The sequence below is a fragment of the Gopherus flavomarginatus genome, unplaced genomic scaffold (genome assembly GCF_025201925.1).
Source record: "Gopherus flavomarginatus isolate rGopFla2 unplaced genomic scaffold, rGopFla2.mat.asm mat_scaffold_44_arrow_ctg1, whole genome shotgun sequence".
In the NCBI taxonomy this organism is placed as follows: Eukaryota; Metazoa; Chordata; order Testudines; family Testudinidae; genus Gopherus; species Gopherus flavomarginatus.
In genome coordinates, this window is record NW_026115088.1 from 1,976,739 (window position 1) to 1,998,114 (window position 21,376).

The following is a 21,376-nucleotide window of genomic DNA, read 5'->3' on the forward strand; positions in this document are numbered from 1 at the left end:
TACACAGCCACCTCCTCGAAGGTCACCGGCCCCTGAAAGAGCAGGAGTCCAATACTCAGTACCTGCTGACCCACTCACAACCCCACTATTCACGGAACAGCAGCACCAGGGAAATGGAAGCTCCGGGAGGCACATGTTAACAGAGTCCCACCCCACCTTGCTTACAGCAGCCAGGAGGCATCAGAGGGTAGAAAGAGAGAACCTTTGTGTCTCCCATCTGACAGACAGAAGCAGGGTCTTCACATTTATCACATAGCTACTAGCCAGAGCTTAATATAGGAGATGGGGCTGTCTCTGGACCCTGATAGTGGCTCCCTGGTAGGAATCCAAGCACTCTCCAAATAAAATATATGGAAGAAAGGGGAAGTCAATCATAAAGAATAGAAGTTAGAAGGTCAGAATTGTAGTGCCCATTAACAAAGGTTTAGAGAAAATAGAGCCTATCAAACTAACGGGATATCCTTATTGGATGAGATCAAAAGTTTGGTTGCAGCTAATAGTATTGATGTAATATACCTAAACTTCCGTAAGGGACATGACTTGATTAGCACAATATTTTTACTAAAAAAAACTAGAGTGATACAAAATAAACACGGCATACATTAAATAGATTAAAAACTCTGATAGTAAATGGGGAACCATGATCGAGTGGATTTCTTTCTAGCAGGTTCCTGCAGGGATTGGTTCTTGGCCCTGTGCTATTTAACATTCTTATCCATGACTTAGAAGAGAGTACAAAATCATCACTGATAAAGTTTACAGTTGCCACAAAGATTGGGGTTGGTGGTAATTAATGAAATGTCAGTAGATTCAGGCTCCATCGCTGAGAGTCTGGGAAGTTGTCCCAGCCCTGGCTGGAGGGTTATTTCCTGTTCCACAAAGAGGGGAAGTTCCATTCCCAACTCCTGTGCCTTGAAATTAGGACCTATCTGACACTACACCCCCATATTCATCATAGTGGTATGATTATAATATGATTAGGACATAATTATGATCTATTTTGTAGAAGATGCATCATGTGTGGTGTCACTGGAAAAGTTCTGATTTGCTGAATATGATTATCCTATTTGTGTGCACATATCATGTTCGTATCTGAAGTTATGGATATTGACTCTGTATCTGTATTTCAAATGTGCTTACTCTGGGTAACACCCACAATGAGCCTTTCAGGTACAACAATGAAGAAGCCAGACAGTGCTGATGGCTCAACAAAGACAATGGACTGTGGAAGAGCTTAGCCTTCCTGTGAATGTTTCAGCCAGCCTATGAGTCATGGCTACTATGACTCAGCAGGGCCTGTGACCAGACCACATGACACTAAACTCCATTTTAGTACCTGTATTTTTCCACAAACTGGACTAGGAACTGAGTTTGGAACAAAAGGTTCCCACCATATGGAAAAGCTACATAAGGTGGGGTGTGACATCATCTCTTGGCCTCATTCTCCACACAAGAGAACTTCTGGAAACACCTGAGAAACAAAAACGGATGTGGGGGAAGTGCTGCTCCCAGGATCAAGAGATTTCTAGCTTGTGTATGGAAACTTGGGGGACTGCTTGTACCATCAGTCAGGGTGAGAAATTGCTAATTCAAATTCTATCCATCTAGTATGTTAGGCTTAGTCTGAGTTTTGGTTATTTGCTAAATAATCTGCTTTGATCTGTTTGTTATCACTTATAATCACTTAATCTATCTTTCTGCAGTTAATAAACTTGTTTGATGCTTTATCTTAACCAGCGTATTTTGAGTGAAGTGTCTGGGGATAATCTCAGCTTGTTGTGCACATCTGTCCTATATCGAGGGGAAGGGGAACTACATTAATGAGCTTGCATTATAGAGATCCCTGTGCACTATAAGATGGTATCATTCTGGATTTATACTACAGCAAGTGTGCAAGGTTGGGGAGTGGGAAATTGGCTCTTGTCTTCTATCTGTCCTTGAGTGGCTTAGGTAACGCACTCAGGTAGCTTAGTTGGCTGCATGGTGCCACCTGCTGTTGTGTTGGGTGATAACAGGCCCTGGAGAGGCTGGCGAAATCTCCAGCAAAGCAGTGTGAGAAGGGCCAGCCCAGCGTGAGGGTTAGAGGACACAGCAGTTCCCAGAAGCTCCACAAACTGCCTCCTGGGGGTGACAACCCATCACGCCCTACACTACACAAGTCTCAGCAGGTTTGTCACATGCTGTCCCCTCCCTTTCTCCACCCGAGATATTTCCTGCTTCCCACCACCTCTAGCAATTACCACCCTCTTATGCATTTACTGCTCCTCAACCTCCAAGCAGAGCCCGCCACCCTGATAATCTCTTACCTGAGCCAGCTCCATTGCAGCCATTTCCTTGCCCCTGGGAGGACGAGATGATCTGCAGCGAAACATGGATGTTATTCTCTGGCCTGCCGGGGTGAAAAGGGCAAGGTGTGAGAATTCAGACTAGGCTTTTGTCCATTCCCCAAGCCGATTCCCCCCAGCTTTTCCCCTGCTAATGCACATTCTAGGTTCTAGCACACTGTGAAGCACAGAGTGACCTTATTCCAGTACAGGCCTAGCCCCCTCCCACCAGGGTGTAACCCTCTGACACATGGGGAAACCCTCCCAGTAACAGTCTCTCTCTTACACGTATCAAGTTTGAGGACAACACCAAGCTGGGAGGGGTTGTAAGTGCTTTGGAGGATTGGATTAAAATTCAAAATGATCTGGACAAACGGGAGAAATGATCTGAAGTAAATAGGATCAAATTCAGTAGAGACAAGTGCAAAGTACTCCACGTTGGAAGGAACAATCGGAGGCCAGAGAAGAGCAGAAACAAAGGAGTCACTTTGGGGGATTCTCCCTGTCATTGTCCCCAAGGCAGCTGTCTCAGGTTTACAAAGGTGTTTCATGTTCCAGCCTTTGTACAGTCTCTCCTGGGAGTGCCCCTTTCATGGACTGGGCCTAGTTTTAGTTTTTGGTAGTTAACAAGCTTGGTTTATTGTTCATCTAACCAGTATGTGTGGATTGAAGTGTGTTGGAAACTCTGTTTGGGATAACAAGCTGGTGCATGTCATTTTCCGCTGATGAAATGACAGACTTCATATGAGCTTGGGTCGTTCAGTAGCGTGCTGGACAGTGCAAGATGCACATTTCTGGGGGAAAGTTGGGCACTTGAGAATTTGCTGGTTTTCTCCTGAGGTGTAATTCATGAGTGGCTGTCTAGCAGCACTCAATACTGTGTAGCTGGGAGTGAGTTACATGCTGGAGACTGTGTGTTAATTGGCCAAGAGGGGCTGTTCTCGCGGGAAAACAGTGGAAAAGGCACCCCATGCTGGAGGACTGAGGTACAGCTATTTAACAGTCCAGATTGTACTCTGGGTAACATGACAGACACTCATTATGACAGAGCCTCTTACAACACAGAGAAAGTAAATCCATGTCCCAGAAATCGAAGACTCCAGACAGAGGGCAAGTGTCCCTGGCACTGCTTCTTGCTGACAGAGAGGTTCAGAGACAGTGCGAGAATCCTGGGGAAGCTGGGAACAGGAAGCATGGGCTGGCGGGGTTCGGTGGAGAAAGGGAACAGGAAGGGTAGGGATATTACTGAATCCAGGATCTTAGCAGTACTAGATGACAGGATAGCACATAGTGCAGCCCATTGGAAAACACAATCCCAACTATACGTACAAAATGATGGGGTCTAAATTAGTTGTTTCCACTCAAGAGAGTGATCTTGGAGTCACTGTGGATAGTTCTCTGAAAACATCCACTCAATGTGCAGCAGCAGTGAAAAAAAGTGAACAATGTAGGAAATAATTAAGAAAGTGATAGATATGACAGAATATCTCATAGATCATATTTGTAAAAACAGCAAATAAATCCATGATACACCCACATCTTGAATACTGCATGCACATGTCACCCCATCTCAAAAATAGAAATATTGGAATTGGAAAAGGTTCAGAAAAGGGCAAGAAAAATGATTAGGGGTATGGGACAGTTATGCCAGACCTAACCCCCAGTTTCACTTGAGCAAACAGGAGATATTTGACACTGTGCAATACGGCTCCTGTGCTCTGTTCCCAAAGTGTTCTGCAGCAGAGGAGGGTCTCTGGTATTATGTGTGTCACTGGCCTATTGGGGTGATGCTGAAACAGGACAGGTGGGTTATTTTCTCTCTTCACAAATTAGGGCATTTCCACCTCCAAACCTCCTGGGTCTGTTCCTAGAATCTAGGCCACTTAGTAAATAACTCCCAGCAGGTCTGCCACACCCTGGCCTCCTCCTTTCCCCACGCTGTGAATTTCCTGCCCCGCTCCAACCTCCAAACCAGACTCTGCAAACCTTCCCACCTCTGGTGTATTTGCTCTCCCTTTCCTCCAGCAGGAACCCACCAGCAACCCCCCGATAATCTCTACCTGGACTGACTCCACTGCAGCCATTTCTCTTCCCTGTCCCACGCCAGGCTGGGATGAGCTGGAGCAAAACATTCTGCAGCCTGTCTGGGGGAGAAGGGCAGTTGTGGGCGTTTCAGAACCGGTTTTAGTTAATTTCACATCACAATTCCCCCAGGCCCTTTCCCTGCAGACAGACACCCTAGATTCTGTCATGCTGGGAAATGCTCAATCTGTTTATTACAATTTAGACCTGGCTCCTCCTGCCAGGCTAAGTCCACAGACACATTTTTAACCTCCCTTCTCTCTCCCCTCACCCCTTCTCTGAACACAAGGCTAGAAAAGAGCAGAACCAAAGGAGTCACTGTGGGGGATTCCCTCAGACTCTGACCCCACGGCAGCCACACCCCAGCAGGGGGAATATGGAGTCAGGAACTGGCTTTTGCTCTGTCTGATCCTTGTTTTGTTCACTGGAAAGTGCTTCTGCCCCAGGATGCAGCAATACATGTGTCTGGGTGGACTAGAGAGCTGGAAATCTCTCCCCCACATTCATTTCTCCCACTGCCCCTTTCAGTCTCTCCTTCCCCTGTCCTCTCTCCCTGCCCCTCTGGCTGGGACAGTCCCATTCCTGGGGGCTTTGCTCTCCCATGGCTGGATTTCCTCCTGGCAACCGCTAATGGGAGGAGAAATGAGGTGGTGTTGTTTGTGCAGAGTCACTTTCTTGCCAGACCCTAGGACATTCCCTGAGGTCTTTCAGTTACCTGGAGACTCTGGCTCAGAATTTAGTAGTAACAGGGCCCAGGACTGCCCTAGGAGGCTAGGACCAGCTGCAGAAAGTCATCCCCTGGGCCGGGCAGAGAAGAAGCTTTAATTAAGGTCACTTCCCAGCACAGAGCCCCACTGGGGGAGCAGCAGCTGCCAAGCCTGGTCTCCCAGATCACAATGGAGGCTGCAGCATCTGACCCAGGAAGCTGAACCCCAATATCCTGAGCAGAGAGGGACGGAGTGTATGAGCAGCTTCCCTCCTTTAGCTCTCTGGGGAGAGCAGCTAATGGGAGCCCCTCCTCACAGGGAGAATGGCTGATCTCATTTGACCCACTGTCCATCTGGAATCACTCCTTGTCTTTCCATACAGTGACTCTGGATTAACAACGGTCTCAATAACACCGGATTTCAGAAAGAATGAGTTCAGAACGCTGTGGAAAAGACCATCGTGTGGCAGTGCTGACTCCCTTCCCACCTCCCTCACCCCCGCAGATCTAGGACAAGGACTGGGGGCAAAAATTTTCCAAACGGAACCGAAAGTTCCTGCAGTTTTCAAAAGAGGAGAAAAGTAAATTCTGTGAATTCACACTAACAGTGTTTGCTAAGTGGACAGAAAGTTATCACAGTGACAGGGCACGTGACTGGGGAATGGACTTGGTGACCTGGTGACTAGGAGCCAGGACTCTGGTACAAGTTGACCAGAGAGAAGGATCATGGTTAGCAGCAGCCCCCAGACACCCCCTAGTACCCAGAGCCCAGACCCCCCAGCCAGGGGCCCCAGACACCCCCCAGCCAGGATCCCATCAGATATTCCCTGGGACGCAGCCCCCAGAGTCCCTGGCCAGGGACCCCAGATACCCCTCAAAGCCCCACCGGCCAGAGAACCCCCACCACACCATGATTGCCAGGTTGGGAATCCCAAAGGGTTCCCCCCCACCAAGAGCCCCCAGCAGCCAGGGACCCCCTCAAGGGACCCCCCCCCCACTGGGAACTCAGTCCCTCACTGCCTGCCTAGGAACTTCCCCACCCTCCAGAACGATCTACCCTGACATTTGCCTGGGACCCCCTCCTCTGCCCAGTGTGACCCCCTGATGCTTTACAGTGCGACCCATCACTCTGCTTCCCTGGCATGCCCTCACCTAGTGCCAGGGATCCCCTCCCCCAGCTCTGTGCACTGGGCATGGCAACAAAACCAGGAACCAGCGGGGGAAGCACAGACAGAGCCCCTGGCACAGAACCAGGCTCCCTCTAACCCTCTGTCCCGCCTCCCCAAGAGACACCCACCCCCACTGTTCTGCAGCCACCAGGCCCCCAGCGATACCCACCTCCAGGACCCATAGCCTCAGGGATGGGCACATCAGAACCACCACCCCCGAAAACCCCAAACCTCCACAACCCACCAACCTGACTAGGGTACCCCCTGCCCAGCCACCCAGAGGCCTCCCCCTACCACAATGCCCCTTCAGCTGCAATCTCCCCACACAGACACCCTCCCTGCCCCTGCAAGTGTTACCTCACAGAGTGTGAGAAGTGGCTAGAAAGTTAACACCACCTCCTGCTGGCCAGTCACACAGGCAGAGGGAGCCTGGGGAGTGCTTCTTTAACAGGAGAATGGAAGGCCTGGAGGGCAAGAAAGATCCACGGGCTGTCACTAGCAAATAATAGGCCACCATGGATCCACCCCAGAGGCGGCTGCATCTTAGCACATTGGGAAACAACCCATCATATTCAATTAGAAATAAAACAACTAGAGAGAAGTGGGGCAAATGTTTGGGGTATTTTATATCAATCTTTGACACACGCAGAGAGAACCCTGTCACAAACGACATTTGATAACATGAGAGAAAACCACCAAGATCGGAGGGGATTTGATGTTGCTATTAAATAACTAGTGGAAAAGGGGGACTGTTGGACTGGATTTTATATGACTGTCCAATACATAAACAGAATGTGATGGTCCCCCCCGGCCACGGGGCAACCATTCACGTGAGCAGCTCAGAGCCCTTTGAGGAGCTGATTTAAGGGCGGGGGGGGAGCTGGAAGACTCCCTGGACAATGGAAGGGGGCCGCAGGGGAATTGGGAAATGGGGTCTGGGCAGTCTCCATGGGGGATGTGCTCCTCCCTTCCCTTCCCTGCCCTGGCAGAGAACGGGAACCTCATCCCATCCCACTCCAGTGGGAGCCATGTTCTGGGGAATGACCCAGGGCAACAATTTCCCACCCAAACAAGGACAAATCGCTGCAGATAAAATGGGTGGGAAAATCCACCCCCCATCGGAGTGATTTTAAATTGACCTTTGAGAAGTATGGAGAGAAAAGGGAAAATCAGAGGCAATTAGAGAGCTGATCATTGGCGGGGGGGGAGGAGAATCTCCCTGGATTTTATAGCCACGTGTGATAATGAGAGAGAAAAGGGGAAATCTTGAGAGAATGTGTGTGTGGGAGGAAGTGGCAAAAACAGGGACAGGATCCAGTTAACTCACCTCCCTCCCACCCCGGGAATGTCCTGGCTGCACAGAGACAGATCTACACCCCCACCCCAGTGACCTCCCCCCCCTGCAACTCCGGCTTCTCCTCCCCCCTCGACACCTCCGCCCTCACACCAAAGGGGGGGGGCTCTGCCAGCGCCTCCCCCTGAGCTCAACTCCTGCTCCTCCCCCCAGCCCGGATTCGTGCCCTTTAGCCCCCCACGAACCCTGCCTCCAGCTGCCTGACCCCCCCCCGCCCATCAATTTCCTGCTCTGCGCCCGCCCCTCCCACGCTCCCTGTTACTTCCCCGCCCCGCTCCAGCCCCGCCCCCAGCGCCCGGCCAAACGTTACGGCTGGTCCGGGCAGGGGGAAGGGCAGCGGCTTCAGCGGCTGTTACTGGGCATGCGCAGTGCCCGGGAGCAGCACATTGCTATGGTGAGGGATTTAATACACCGCCCCCCCCCGCCGGGCCCGGGGACCGCCCCTCCCCCCCACACGACGGCCGGGCCCCGGCCCCCCCATCCCAGCGGGGCGGGCGGGCGGATCCTCCTGCAGCTCCACTGGGGCCGAGGCGCCTTCAAGGCTTCTCCCAGGCTCCCTGGGGCAGAGTCACTTTCCTGCCCCCCAGCGCCTCTCATTCCCTGGGGGCTCCGGGTCACAATGTCCCACCGCCCTTCCCCCGCCTGCAGCTCCGGCTTCTCCCCTCCCGCCCCCGCCAGCCACACCAAGGGGAACCCCCGGGCCCCAGTCTCTGTCCCCACCTGGATCCCAGCGGGGCCGGGGGCAGATCCTGGCTGCAGCTGACAACAGCGGCTCCGCTCTGGCTCGGGCAGCTCCAGCGCTGCTGGCAGCACGTGGAGAACCAGGAAGCAGCTGTTCAGCCCGGGCTCCGCGTCACAATGTGCCAGAGCCCCGCCCCCAGGAGCTGCCCCGCCCCTGAGCTGAGCCAAAGCCCCGCCCCCAGGAGCTACCCTGCCCATGGGCTGTGCCAGAGCCCTGCCCCCAGGAGCTGCTCCGCCCCCGCTCTGTGCTAGAGCCCCGCCCCCATTAGCTGCCCCGCCCCTGCTCTGTGCTGGAGCCCCGCCCTGAGGAGCTGCCCTGTCCCCGAGCTGAGCCAGAGTCCCGCCCCCAGGAGCTGTCCGCACCTGGGATGTGTCACAGCCCCGCCCCCTGGAATTTCCCCATGTTGGGTCTCTGAGCTTTGTTCTCCTGCCGCCTTCTTCCCAGCACCCCCTGCTCCCTTCCTGTGTCTGCAAACACCCCCCCTCCCCCGGGGCCGGCTGCAGTGCTCGCTGAGGCTGACTCCAGTGGCTGAAGTTGCCTCCATCTCTGCTTCACCTGGAGGGGGAGAGACAAAGAGAGGAGATGGTCCCAGGGTGTGAAACCAGAATCAGGGGGCAAGGAAAGAAGGACTGTTTGGAAAGGTGGGGTTTTTTGTGGGGGGGGGTGAGCCAGAGGGATTCAGAAGAAGTTGGGCAGCAGAGGCTCAGGGAAATTGAGGGGAACCTCCTGGGTGTCTCAGCTGTTGCCCAGGGTTTGTACAGCACCTTGCATAATATGGGGTCTGATCTCAGTCATGGTCTGTGCAGCACCTGGGAGCCCTGATGTCTGTTTCCTGATCACAGGCTCTGGGAATGGAGAGAGGGAAACCTCAGCACCTGAAGGTTAATGCAGCCCTGTGTGCAACCCCTGCTAGGGTGATCCGACAGCAAATGTGAAAAATTGGGATGGGGGTGGGGTTAATAGGCACCTATATAAGAAAAAGACCCAAAAATCGGGACATCTAGTCATGCTAGTCCCTGCTGTTCTCATAAGGGGTCGGCTTAGAGAGGGTTTGGCTACACTTGCAGCTGTCCAGCGCTGGGAGTTAAAGCTGTCTTCCTACAGCTGTTTAGGGAAAGCGCTGCAGTGTGGACACACTGACAGCTACCAGCACTCTGTCATGGCCACATTTGCAGTGCTGTTGGGAGTGGTGCATTATAGGCAGCTATCCCAGCATTGAAGTGGCTGCAATGTGCTTTTCAAAAGAGGAGGGTGGGGTGGAGTGTGACACGGAGCGTGGGGGAGACAGAGCGAGTGGATTTTTGGAGCTGACACTGTGTCAGCTCCCTGCCTGGCAAGTTCAAGCCTCCTCCCCCACCCCTCTCTCATTCACTAAATGCAAATAGCCGCCTTTGTTCTTTTCCTCACAGACCAGATAAGCCGCTGATCCAAAACAGACCCCCCCCTCCCCCGTGCCCACCCGGCTGCTTCTCTCCTCAAGCAAACACCAGCTGTGGGTGTTCCAAAGGGATCCCCCTGCCTCTGCTCATTCACTGCAAACAGTAACTGTGTTTGGTTTTTAGATAAGCAGCTCGGGAGCCTTGAGCTCACAAAAAGCAAACAGAGGCATCACACCAAAACAAAGAGCGTTATCTCTACTTAAAAGCATTATGGGAAGGTTCCGGAGGTCAGTGACAGCGTAGTAAGATTAATCACTGTTTACACTGGCACCCCAGCGCTGCATCACCAGCTCTGTTCTCTTTATTCCTCTCGTCGAGGTGGAGCACATGCAGCACTGTAGCCAGGGAGATACAGCGCTGTATGTGCCTTGCCAGTGTGGACGGGGAGTAAGTTACAGCGCTGTAAAGCCACCACCTGCACTGTAACTCTCCAGTGTAGCCAAGGCCTGAGTTGTAGTAATAATAGCAGCCAAGAATCCGGTGGCACCTTATAGACTAACAGACGTATTGGAGCATGAGCTGTCGTGGGTGAATACCCACTTTGTCAGATGCAACAATAGTCCCATATGTGCTAGTGGTCAGGATTCCTGGTTTTCACCCAGGTGGCCTGGGTTCAACTTCTGGTGTGGGAAGAGTGCAGAGCTTTTGCCCAGAGTGGAGGCAGGAAATGAAAGGAACAGGAAGGGATCCTGCCAGCAGTGGAGTTAGACAGTGTAGGGAGGGGACCCCAGAAGTGGGGGTGGGGCAGTGGTTTGGGGGGAGATGAGGGAAGGATCCCAGCAGTGCGGGAAGTTGACAACCTGGAGAGCACAGGCCTGGAATGGGGACCTGGAAGAGTGAATGTGTCCCTCTAAACCCATCAACTGCAGACTAGGCAGGCTTGGAAGAATTGTGTATTTGTTGGTAAATGTCAATTTCTGTGTAAACACACAACCCAATGGCAAAATATTTCCATCAATAATCATCAAAATTGACAGATGGGCAAAGTAAGAAACATGCTGCTTGAGAACTTATCATGTTGTAGGAGCAGCAGTGATCTGTATGCTCTGTATAACCTGTATGCTCAAAAGGTCTGTTAAACTCCCCCAGCTTGTGTCCTTTCCCGCTTTGAATGCCTGTGAAGTGGCTTTCCCACTCTCCTTTGTACCTCCAGTGAATGCCCTTCACCCGGCCCATCTGGCCAGTGGTTCGCTGTGTTACATTCTATTGCACCTCAGGGAGACTGATCTTCATCGCACCGTCCATCGCTGCGCTGTGGGACACTTACCTTAAAGGATCCTGACATCTCCACTGCCAGGCCTGTCCTGGGAGCGTGAGTATGAGTGTGACACCCTCCCCCAATCCCTTCTTTTGAGCTTAGCTATCAAGCTAATAAATGTGCTGCTTTCTGCCAGACTCTGGGGGGGAGGGGCATTATTAGTCCTCTCTAAGCTTACTAACTGACCCAATTTTGGGTAACACAAGCAACATTGTTTGATCTGTTATTGTACCAAAGGGGGAGATGGTTGTCTATAAAGGAGGGTGAAGACTAAATGCCTCTGATGAGAATGGGATTTGAACCCATGCAGGCAGAGCATAATGGAGTAGCAGTCCATCACCTTAACCACTCGGTCACCTCATCTGAGCTGTGAAAAAAACGGACAGGAGGAGAAATCTAAGGCCGGCAGAGATAGGGACACTAAGGAGTTTTTAAATACTAGGCGAAAGCAGGGTCTGAATGAGCTCCCCTCTCTCACCTAGTGAGGAGCTGGGGAAAGACTTCCGGAACAGACCGTGTTTGCATAGACACACCTACTCTGCCTAGCTATGCAGCATGATGGGGCCGCTTCCCCAAAATGACCAGTTTGGGATGGTCTTGGGTTACAAATCACTTTAGGATTGAGTGGAATGAAATGTTATTCTCCTTCCTGTATGAGTGAAGGGCAGCAGAACATACCTAGTCCGTCCTGATGGAGGGGTAGGTGAGTGAGGAATAGCTTTTATTGGACTGCAGAGAAGTGATTGAGGACGTCACCCTAAACCAGTGGTCCCCAAACATTTCACATTGTGCCCTCTTAGCCATGGCTGTGGCCCCTCAGAAGCCACGGTCAAGAACCGGGGCTGGGAGGAGTGGGGCTGTTGCTTGCTGGGGTGAGGGGTGCGGACAGGAGTAAAGGGGTCGACGCCGGGCTGGGAGCCAGAGTCTCAGGCTGAGGGTGGGGTTGGGGAAGAGCTGTGGCAGAGTGGTGCTCCCTCCCTGCCCTCTATGTGGGCTGGCTCAGGTCCTGAGGTGCCCCCATGAATGTTCCTCTGTGTCCCCCTAGGAGTCGCACCCCACATTATGGGGACCACTGAACCCTACTCGCTAAGCCGGGGCTAGTGATGCCAAACCCCTGGGAAAGGGAGAACAAGTGTGGGGGCCCCAGCACCAGAACCATGCCCCTACCTTCTGTCTGTGGCTCTACCCCCTTCCACCCATGGCCCCATCCACTGTCACTTCTGTTCCACCCCTTCCCCCACCAGCCCCACCCTATCACTCCTTTACCCCTGCCCCGCTGTGGCCCTGAGACCAGAGAAGCTCTGTGCCCCTGCTGCAGCCCCCGGGCTGTAGCAGGGAGTGGGAGCTCCTCCAGCCCTGGGGCTGACATAGGGGAGACTTTTCCAGGGGGACCTAACTTGGCCAGGGCCCCTGATCATGGGCCCCACTGTCCCCTTGGCAGTGCAAGGTTTGGGGAGGCTGAGCCCCCTTGTCATAAACAGATAGCTAAGGGTTAATGTTCTTTTACCTATAAAGGGGTAACACCAGTAACCTAAAACACCTGACCAGAGGACCAATCAGGAAACAAGACTTTTTCAAATCTGGGTGGAGGGAAGTTTGTGTGTGAGTTCTTTGTTCTTTGTCTTGTGTCTGTGGCGTCTCGGCTATGAGAGTGATTTTTCTATCTCCTGCCTTTCTAATCTTCTGTTTCCAAGTTGTAAGTACAAAGATAATAAGACAATAAGTTTATATTGGTTTTTTTTGTATTTACATGTGTGTAGTTGCTGGAATGTTTAAATTGTATTCTTTTTGGATAAGGCTGTTTATTCATTTTTTCTTTTAAGCAAATAACCCTGTATTTGTCACCTTAATACAGAGAGACCATTTTTATGTCCTTTTCTTTCTTTTTATATAAAGCTTTCTTTTTAAGACCTGTTGGATTTTTTCTTTAGTGGGGACTCCAGGGAATTGAGTCTGCAGCTCACCAGGGAATTGGTGGGAGGAAGAAGTCAGGGGGAAAATCTCGTTGTGTTAGATTTACTAGCCTGACTTTGCATACCCTCTGGGTAAGGGGGAAGAGAGATTAGCTATCTTGGTACTTCTATTTCCAGGACTGGAAACAGGGAGGGGGGAGTCCCTCTGTTTAGATTCACGGAGCTTGCTTCTGTATATCTCTCCAGGAACCCAGGGAGGGAACACCTGGAGGGGAGGAGGGGGAAGGGAAATGGTTTATTCCCCTTTGTTGTGAGACTCAAGGCATCTGAGTCTGGGGGTCCCCCGGGGAAGGTTTTGGGGAGACCACAGCGAGCCAGGCACTGTATAAATCCCTGGCTGGTGGCAGCTTTACCAGGTCCAAGCTGGTAACTAAGCTTGGAGGTTTTCATGCTAACACCCATATTTTGGACGCTAAGGTCCAAATCTGGGAAAAAATGTTATGACACCCCTCCCCCCTGAGCCTCCATTACGAGCCGCCCAGGCTACCACTGCTCAGTGTGTGGCCAGTCTCTGTGTTTTCTGCTGCTCGTTCTGGGGAGCCTGGCCGGCCTTAGGGGTGGTGCCCCCCGATAGCCGCCCAGGGCTCCAGGGGTCAAAGGGCACCGTGTGGCAGTGCAAAGGTGCTCACTGCTCTCCCCTGCCCCAATGCTCCTCCATGGGTCCATAGAGGTTTGAGGGGAGTAAGGAGCAACCCTATGTGCTCCATGCGTCCTGGTCACTTTTCCCACTTGGGCTGTGCTGTGAGGGGAGCATCAGAAGCTGCTGCTCTCTGCCCTCCCGCTATGCAGCCCGGCTGAGGAAAGTGACCTGGATGCAGGGAGCTCGGATGATCTCACTTCTTGCCCCCACATCCCACAGCCCCTAGGGGTGCCCAGATGAGCAGCGTTCCAGGGAGGAGTGGGGGGCAGCAATGCCAGCTGCTCCATGCACACAGGTCAGTCTCCCCATGTGGGTGCAGGAGGGGGTGCAAGGGTTTCTGTGATGCCTATTCTATCAATATCGTCACTCAATACCAGGCACTCAAATTCACCAGTCTTAGTACTTAGACGTTTAGCGTTTGTATTTAAGCACTTCTAAAATGTGTCCCATTTTAGCTGTCTGCTATTACATGATGTAATTGAGGGAGACTCTTTCATTTCACTGTTTCTCATCAGAACCTACCTGTACATTATCATCTTCCATCCTCTCCACCTTACTAGGCTATAGAGAATCCCTGTGAATAGTTCCTCTCCTAACGGATGTCTCTGTCTGAACCCTGTGCTCCTCAGCGCCTGTCGGCTTTCCCCAGCTCTGAGGCTGTGTCTACACCGCGCACCTTACCACGGTGCAGCTGTGCCACTCTAACCATGCCATTGTAAGGTGCGCTGTGTGGCCGTCCTTATCGCTGAGAGAGAGCTTCCCCGGCAACAAAGCCAAACTACCTCCAATGAGGGGCAGGAGCTTTGTCACCGGGAGCACAGCTCCACCTATGATGCGCTGTTCACACTGCCGCTTTTCATGGCTCAAATTTTGGCATTCGGGGAGTGTTTTTTCTCACCGCAGAGAGACAAAATTTTTAGCAACAAAAGCCGAAATTAAAAAAAACTCCTCTGCAACCTATTTAATTTTACCTTTATACAACCTTTATACTGCCTCCAGTTCTGGTATCCTCATTTGAAAAAGATGTTGTGAAATTGGAGCTAGGGCAGCAAAGAGCCACCAAATGTTCTGAGGGCTGGAGAAAAATGCCTTCCAGTGAGCTATTGAAAGAGCTCAACCTGTTTAGCTTATCAAAAGAAGATTGAAAGGTGATTTCATTGAAATGTTGAAGGGCCTTAATGGAGAGAAAAGATTGGGTATTTACGGGCTCTTGAATGGAGCAGAGAAAGGCATAACAAGACCCAATGGCTGGAAAGTGAAAAGAGACAAATTCATATTACAACTGAGGCACAATAGTCAACAGCGAGGATGATTCACCACAGGAGCAAGCTACCAAGGAAAGTGGTGGATTCACCATCTCCTGATGTCATTTAATGAAGACTAGATGCCTTTCTGGAATGTGTTTGCCCCCAAAGTAGCTGTTATGTCATACAGGAGGCCTGTGATATGCAGGTTAGATGCTCTAATGGTGTCTTCTGACCATGAAGTCGACTAATTTCTGAAAAACTGAGTGTAGCATTGGGAGCAGCGTCTGATGTTTTCCTGTCTAGCCGGCTTGCTGCCTAGAACGAACGCTCCTTGAGTGGGGTGATCCACAGGGAGTAGCTCAAACCTCCAAAGTGCCTGGCCAGGGGCAGGACATTAGCCCAGCAAGGGAGGGGTGTGGCAGTGACATCACAAAGGCCTTTTGCAGGACCTCAGACTATTGGTCAAAGGTGGTGGGGAGGTGGTGACCTCACAGAGAGATGCTGACATCAGCCAGGCAGGACAGGGGCGAGGGGCCAGGGAAACCTCAGAGACCTCTGTGGCTTTGCTTCAGCACGTTTCCTTCTCCAGGTCTCTCTTTGAGGACTGAGAGATTATTTGGGGTCATGGACGTGAGCGCCAGGAGGAACCTCTTTCGAGTTTCCTCCTTCCCTTGTAGTGATTTTACTAGAAAACAGCCGTCCCTGTTTAGAAGGTAAGAGCCTCCTGGAGGTTTGAAACCTGTTCAGTCTGATCTATCTGGTGACAAGTGAATTCTAGGCATGGAAAACACGAGCTTAAGGAGGCAGAATTTTATTGCGCACCTGGGATTTTGTCCCTTAGAATCGCTGGGGACATTAGGGTTTGTCCTTTTTGTTTCACCTCTTCCTCCATCCCTCCCTCCTCTTCTTCTCTTGCTTCTTTTGTCCTTTCTCCTGTTCCCTTCCCAACAACAGGACGGAGGTGTGTGTGTGTGTGTTGCAGGGAAGTCCTCTGCAGCTCCCACTATGGAAGGTCCACCCAAAAATGTGGGACTGAAATAGTGCTCGGGCAGTGATCCCCACCGGTGACCTGGGCCATCCTTTGGGCTCTCTGGTGAGAACCCTCAGCCTCCCGTCCTCCGTCTCTACCCTGATTGGTTGAGCAGGGGGATATTGACAGGGAGGAGACTCAGGTCCTTGTTGTTCTCTTTTAAGATCAAGTAAATAAGTCAGAACCAGTTCTATCTTTGATTAATTTTGCTGCTTCTCTGCATTAATTGTCTCTGAGCAGTTGATGATTCCCTCTAACATTGCAGTTCTCCTCAAATACTTGCTGAATAATTACTGTCACTGTTGTTGGTCTGGAGCTCATCTGAGAGCACAGTATTCAGGTCATTCAATGTCTGAAATTCAAGATCCGATGGTTTGTTTGAAAATCAGGGCTCTTCGGTCCTATTCCCAACACGTGCCTCTGACGGGCTGTGTGACCTAAGACAAGTCAATTCTCCTTTCTCAGCCTGAGCTTCTCCCTCTTTCAAGTAGGGATAATAATGATCCGCTCTTACCTACCTCATGGTGGGTGAAGGATGCGGATCCATTTGGGAGTGTCACTAGAAGTAGTGCATAATATGAAGTTTCCCAGATTATGACATAATAGATTAGCTGAAATAGTCTATTTTATTTGTATTTTTTTATTTTGAAATTGTTAATAGTAGCAACGACTTAGCTCAGATTGAAGCATCTTATCTAATGGTTGAGATGTAAGTGTCTCCTCTTTGTGTGCGAGGAGACAATTTAATACACTCTGACAAAGAGGAGATGCTTTTGTTTTGCAACAAAATATTTTTGCAAAGATCTTTCATCCCACTTGTTATGATTTTGAGAAACAAACTGGTTTAGTCTAAATGGGATTTTCGGACAGAAACGGTTTGAATGAAATTTTCCCACCATCTCGATTCCTGGGCTCTGGGGTGTTTTCATCTGTTAGAACAGGAGTCAGAACTGGTTGCTTCTCTTTCTGGCTCTGCCATCGCCTTGTTGTGTAGGCCTTGGGTAGGTCACTTCCCTTCTCCCATCTGTCCAATCGGAACAGGAACAGTTCTCGAACTATGGGCAGTTTAGAGCCCAAGTGAGATAAGGGGTATTAAAGCCCTCTGTGAAGGAGAAAGGGGAGTTTCACAGTGTTTAGCACCAAGGAATTCTAAAGTTTGCTAAAATTGTCTAGTCTGTGGAAACAAGAAATGGTCGGGGCCAAACTTATTAACCACTGCCTTTTTAAAGCCCATTCAAAGATGTGAGTCCCTATCTTTTAGGTACCTGTGGTTCTTTGCCAGCAGCAGAGAAGAGGTTCCTGCCTCCGTTTTTGTGGCCTTAACAAACCAGGTGTTGTGCCCCAGTTCTCGTCTGAGACCCCTGAAAAAGAACATCTTCCCATCCATGAACAAGACAGGACCTATCTTTCAAAGGGGAACAAAAAGACCTCTGGGACTTACAGACTAGCTAGCCTGACTGCCATAGCTGGAGAGATCCTGCAATACCTTCTTAAACACTCAGTTTGTCAGCAGCACCTACAGGATGATTTGGTTCTTATGACTAGTGAGCGTGGAATTGTCAAGAACAAATCATTCCAAACCAATCCTCTTTCCTTCTTTGGCAGGGTTCTGGGCCTGGTAGAGGTGAGTAAACAATAGATGGGATCTAGCTTGGTGTTACTAAGGCTTTCGACACAGTCCCATAGGACATTCTCAGAAGCAAACGAGGGAAATGTAGTCCAGCTGCAATCAGTGTAATGTGGGTGCAGAGCTGGTTGAAAGCCAAGACTCCAGGAGCCCTTCTCCATGTTTAGCTGCCCAACGGGGAGGGTGAACCTAGTGGGTCTGGCAGGGATCAGTCCGGTGTCAGGTACTATTCTATATTTTCATGAATGATTTGGAAAATGGAGTGGAGAGCATGCTCCTAAAGTTTACAACTGACACCAAGCACTTTGGAGCACAGGATTGAAATTCAAAACACCCTTAACAAATTGGAGACTTGGTCTTCTTGAGCCAAACTCCATGGTTAGGGCTCTCTCTCTACACTGGGCTGAAGTGAAACCCCAGAGCCAAGCACTCCTCCTGGGCAGTGAGCTCCGACCTTGAATGGTCAGATGCTGCTTAGCACTGTCAGAGCAGCTTTTGCTGGGGGATTCTCCCAGCACTTTCCAATAGCGGGAAGGTATGAAATCCCCATTTGACTGCTGGGGACAGAGCCCGAGAGTGGGGAGCAACTTGCCCAAAGTCCCCAGAAAAAGGAAAACAACCAGCAGAGGAACCAATAGGAAACCCAGCAATGGAACTCAGGAGTCCTGGGGGTGTGCTGTGGTGACCAGATGTCCCAATTTTATAGGGACAGTCCGAATTTTGGGGTCTTATCTAGGATCCTATTACCCCCCACGCCATCCCGATTTTTCACACTTGCTGTCTGGTCACCCTAGGGTGTGCACATGTGTGGGTCCCAGCTGCTCCCTGCCCCCCTCATTGAAGCAGATGTGCAGGGTTACTGCCCTGGGAAGTGCAGGGCACCAGTGGATGTGGGGTTGGCTGGAGGTAGGGTCTGGCTTCAGGCAGGGCAAGGGCTGCGTGGCTGGCTGGCTTCAGGCAGGGGGGTGCATCAGGGGTTGGCTGGAGACAGGGCAGGGAGGATGCGGCTGGTGCAGGCAAAGCAGAAGGTGCAGGGCTGGCTGGAGACAGAGGCTGACTGCCGGCAGGGCAGGGCAGGGGGTGCAGGGCTGGCTGCAGGCAGGGCGTGGGGCAGGGCCGGTGCAAGGAAGTTTCATGCCCTAGGCGAAACTTCCACCTTGCACCCTCCCCCCCCCGCACCCCTGCCCTGAGGCGCCCCACCCGTGGCAGCTCCCCCCTCCACCCTGAGGCTCCCCTCTTGTGGCAACTCTCCTGCTCTGCCCTGCGGCACCCCCGTCGCCCGAGCTCACCCCTGCTCCGAGCACGAGCACCCCGAGCACGCCGTGGCCGCTTCACTTCTCCCACCTCCAAGGCTTGCGGCGCCTAAGCCTGCCAGGCCTGCCAGGCAGTCAAGCACCCTCCTCTGAGCCACAGCAGCCCTGACAGTTGACAATAGAGGCACCTTAACCCCTGAGTTCCTTCAATGTGTCCCCCTCGGGGGTCCAGCTCCGATCACCAGATACTCGGGGTATGTCTATACCACCTGCCGAATCGGTGGGCAGCGATCGATCCAGCTGGGGTTGATATATCGCGTCTAGTGTAGATGCAATACATTGAGTGCTCTCCCCTCGCCTGCTGTACTCCAGCTCGGTGAGAGGCGCAGGCAGAGTCTACGGGGAGCTGCAGCAGTCAACTCACCGAGACTGTGACATTATAAGTATAATCTAATATCTCATTGAAAGGTGACAGGGCCAGAAAGAGTTAATTAACTCACCTCACCGACTGACCTGACCCGTGGGTGAACCTTAAAAACTGGTTAACAAGATATGTAAATGAACAGAGCTTTGAAATGCAAGTCTGCAGTGTTAGAGGTAGAAGGGGAGGTGTTTGCTCAGGTCTTGTGATGTCAGCAAACAAGTCTTGTCTATTGCTATAGTTTTAATTCAAAGAGCAAAAAAAGAATATTAACATTTATGATGATACTTGAGTGAAATAGTATTATTGTCTGTGTCTCTTTGAAGGTTGTGGTAATCTGTATCTGAACTGTTTGATGGATGTACTAATTGCCAGGATGTTTGGAAGAAGAGTTAAGCCTATTGTTTTCTCAGGCTGAAAGGCTGCTGGAAATGTTTAAGAACCTGGGACACGATCCTTCTTCATCTCAGATCTGCTTTGGGTTTCAAGAGGGGGAAACCTTAAGCCACAAGGATTGAGATCCCCAGTCATTGACTGGAGCCACCCTGAATATGGACATTGGATTATAACCTATGGACTATTTCTAAAAGGACTTTTGGCAACTACAAGCTCATCTCTACTTTGTATCTGAACCTCAAAAATTGAATTCAAGTCTATATGTCTATTAATCTTTTAACCAACACTCACTCTCTCTCTTTTCTTTTCTAATAAATTTTAGCTTAGTTAATAAGAATTGGCTATAGCATGTATTTTAGGTAAAATCTAAGTTATAATTGAACCTGGTTATGTGGCTGATCCTTTGGGATCGGAAGAATCTTTTCTTTTATATGATGAAGTAAGATTTTCAGGAATCATCATCATATCTAACAGGTGTGTCTGGACGGAGGCCTGAGGCTGGGTACTTTAAGGGAACTGCGTGGTTTAAACTTCTAAGTAACCAGTGAGGTACTACAGAAGCTGTTTTGTGCTGGCTTGGTAAATCTAAGTATTGAAATAACCAGCAGCGTTTGGGATTTGTCTGCCCTGTTTTGTTTGCAATTCACTCTGATTGAGTGAGCTGAGCTGGCTCCCACGGGCAGCACCGTCACACCTACAGCCAGGCTGCAGAGGTCCGGGGGATCTTAGGGGCCTTGGGGTGCACAGATACCTATGTCCAGGCCATAGCGGTCCCTGGGGGGCTTAGAGAGTTTGGGGGGGACACAGATACCAATCTCCATGCTCTAGGGGTCCCATGGGGGCTTAGAGGGTTCGTGGGGGGCACATATTCCTACATCCAGGCTGTAGGGTTACCAGGGGGGCTTAGGGGCTTAGTGGGGGGCAAAGATACCTACGTCCAGGCTGGAGGCATCCTGGGAGTCTTAGGGGATTTGTGGGGGCCAAAGACACCTATGATGTCCAGGCTGTAGGGGTACCAGTGGGTTTTAGGGGTTCGAGTGGGCACAGATACGTATGTCCAGGCTGTATCGTTCCCAGGGGGGGTTAGAGGTTTCATGAGGGGCACAGATATCTACGTCCAGATTGTAGATGTCCCGGGAGGGGGAGGTTAGGGGGGTTGTGGGAGTGCAAATACCTATGTCCAGGCTGTAGGGGTTCCTGGGGGCTTAGAGGGTTTCTGAGGGGCACATATACCTACGTGCACACTGGAGTGTCGCAAGGGGCTTATGGAGTCTATATGGGGTACAGATACCAATGTTCTGGCTGTATAGGTCCCTCGGGGGCTTAGGGGGTTTGTGGGGGGCACAGATACCTAAGTTCAGGCTGGAGGGATCTCTGAGTGTCTTAGGTGTTTGGTGGGAGGCACAGATACCTACGTCCAGGCTGCAGGGGTCTCGGAGGGGCTTAGGGTCTGTCACGGAGTGTGGGGGAGTCCGGTCCTGCACCCCTCTTCCTGGGACTCACAGTGACTCTCAGCCAGCCAGTAAAACAGAAGGTTTATTGGACAACAGGAGCGAAGGATACAGCAGAGCTTGGAGGCACAAGCAGGACCCCACAATCAAGTCCTTCTAGGGGTTCAGGAAACTTAGTTCCCAGTTTGGGAATCCCTGAATTCCAACCACCCAGACCAAAACCGAAACTGAACTAACCCAACTCCCTCCAGCTGGCCATTTCCT

The 21,376-nt window shown here is 51.2% G+C and overlaps 1 protein-coding gene and 1 non-coding gene across 2 annotated transcripts in view; both read right to left on the bottom strand.

The window, feature by feature from the left end:
- LOC127042466 (zinc finger protein 560-like) overlaps nucleotides 1-21,376 on the bottom strand; it is a 307,892-nt gene that overhangs the window by 178,088 nt on the left and 108,428 nt on the right. The gene's annotated exons all lie outside the window — the stretch shown is intronic.
- TRNAS-GCU (transfer RNA serine (anticodon GCU)) lies at nucleotides 11,356-11,437 on the bottom strand. Its single transcript has one exon. It is a non-coding gene; the product is annotated as a tRNA-Ser (tRNA).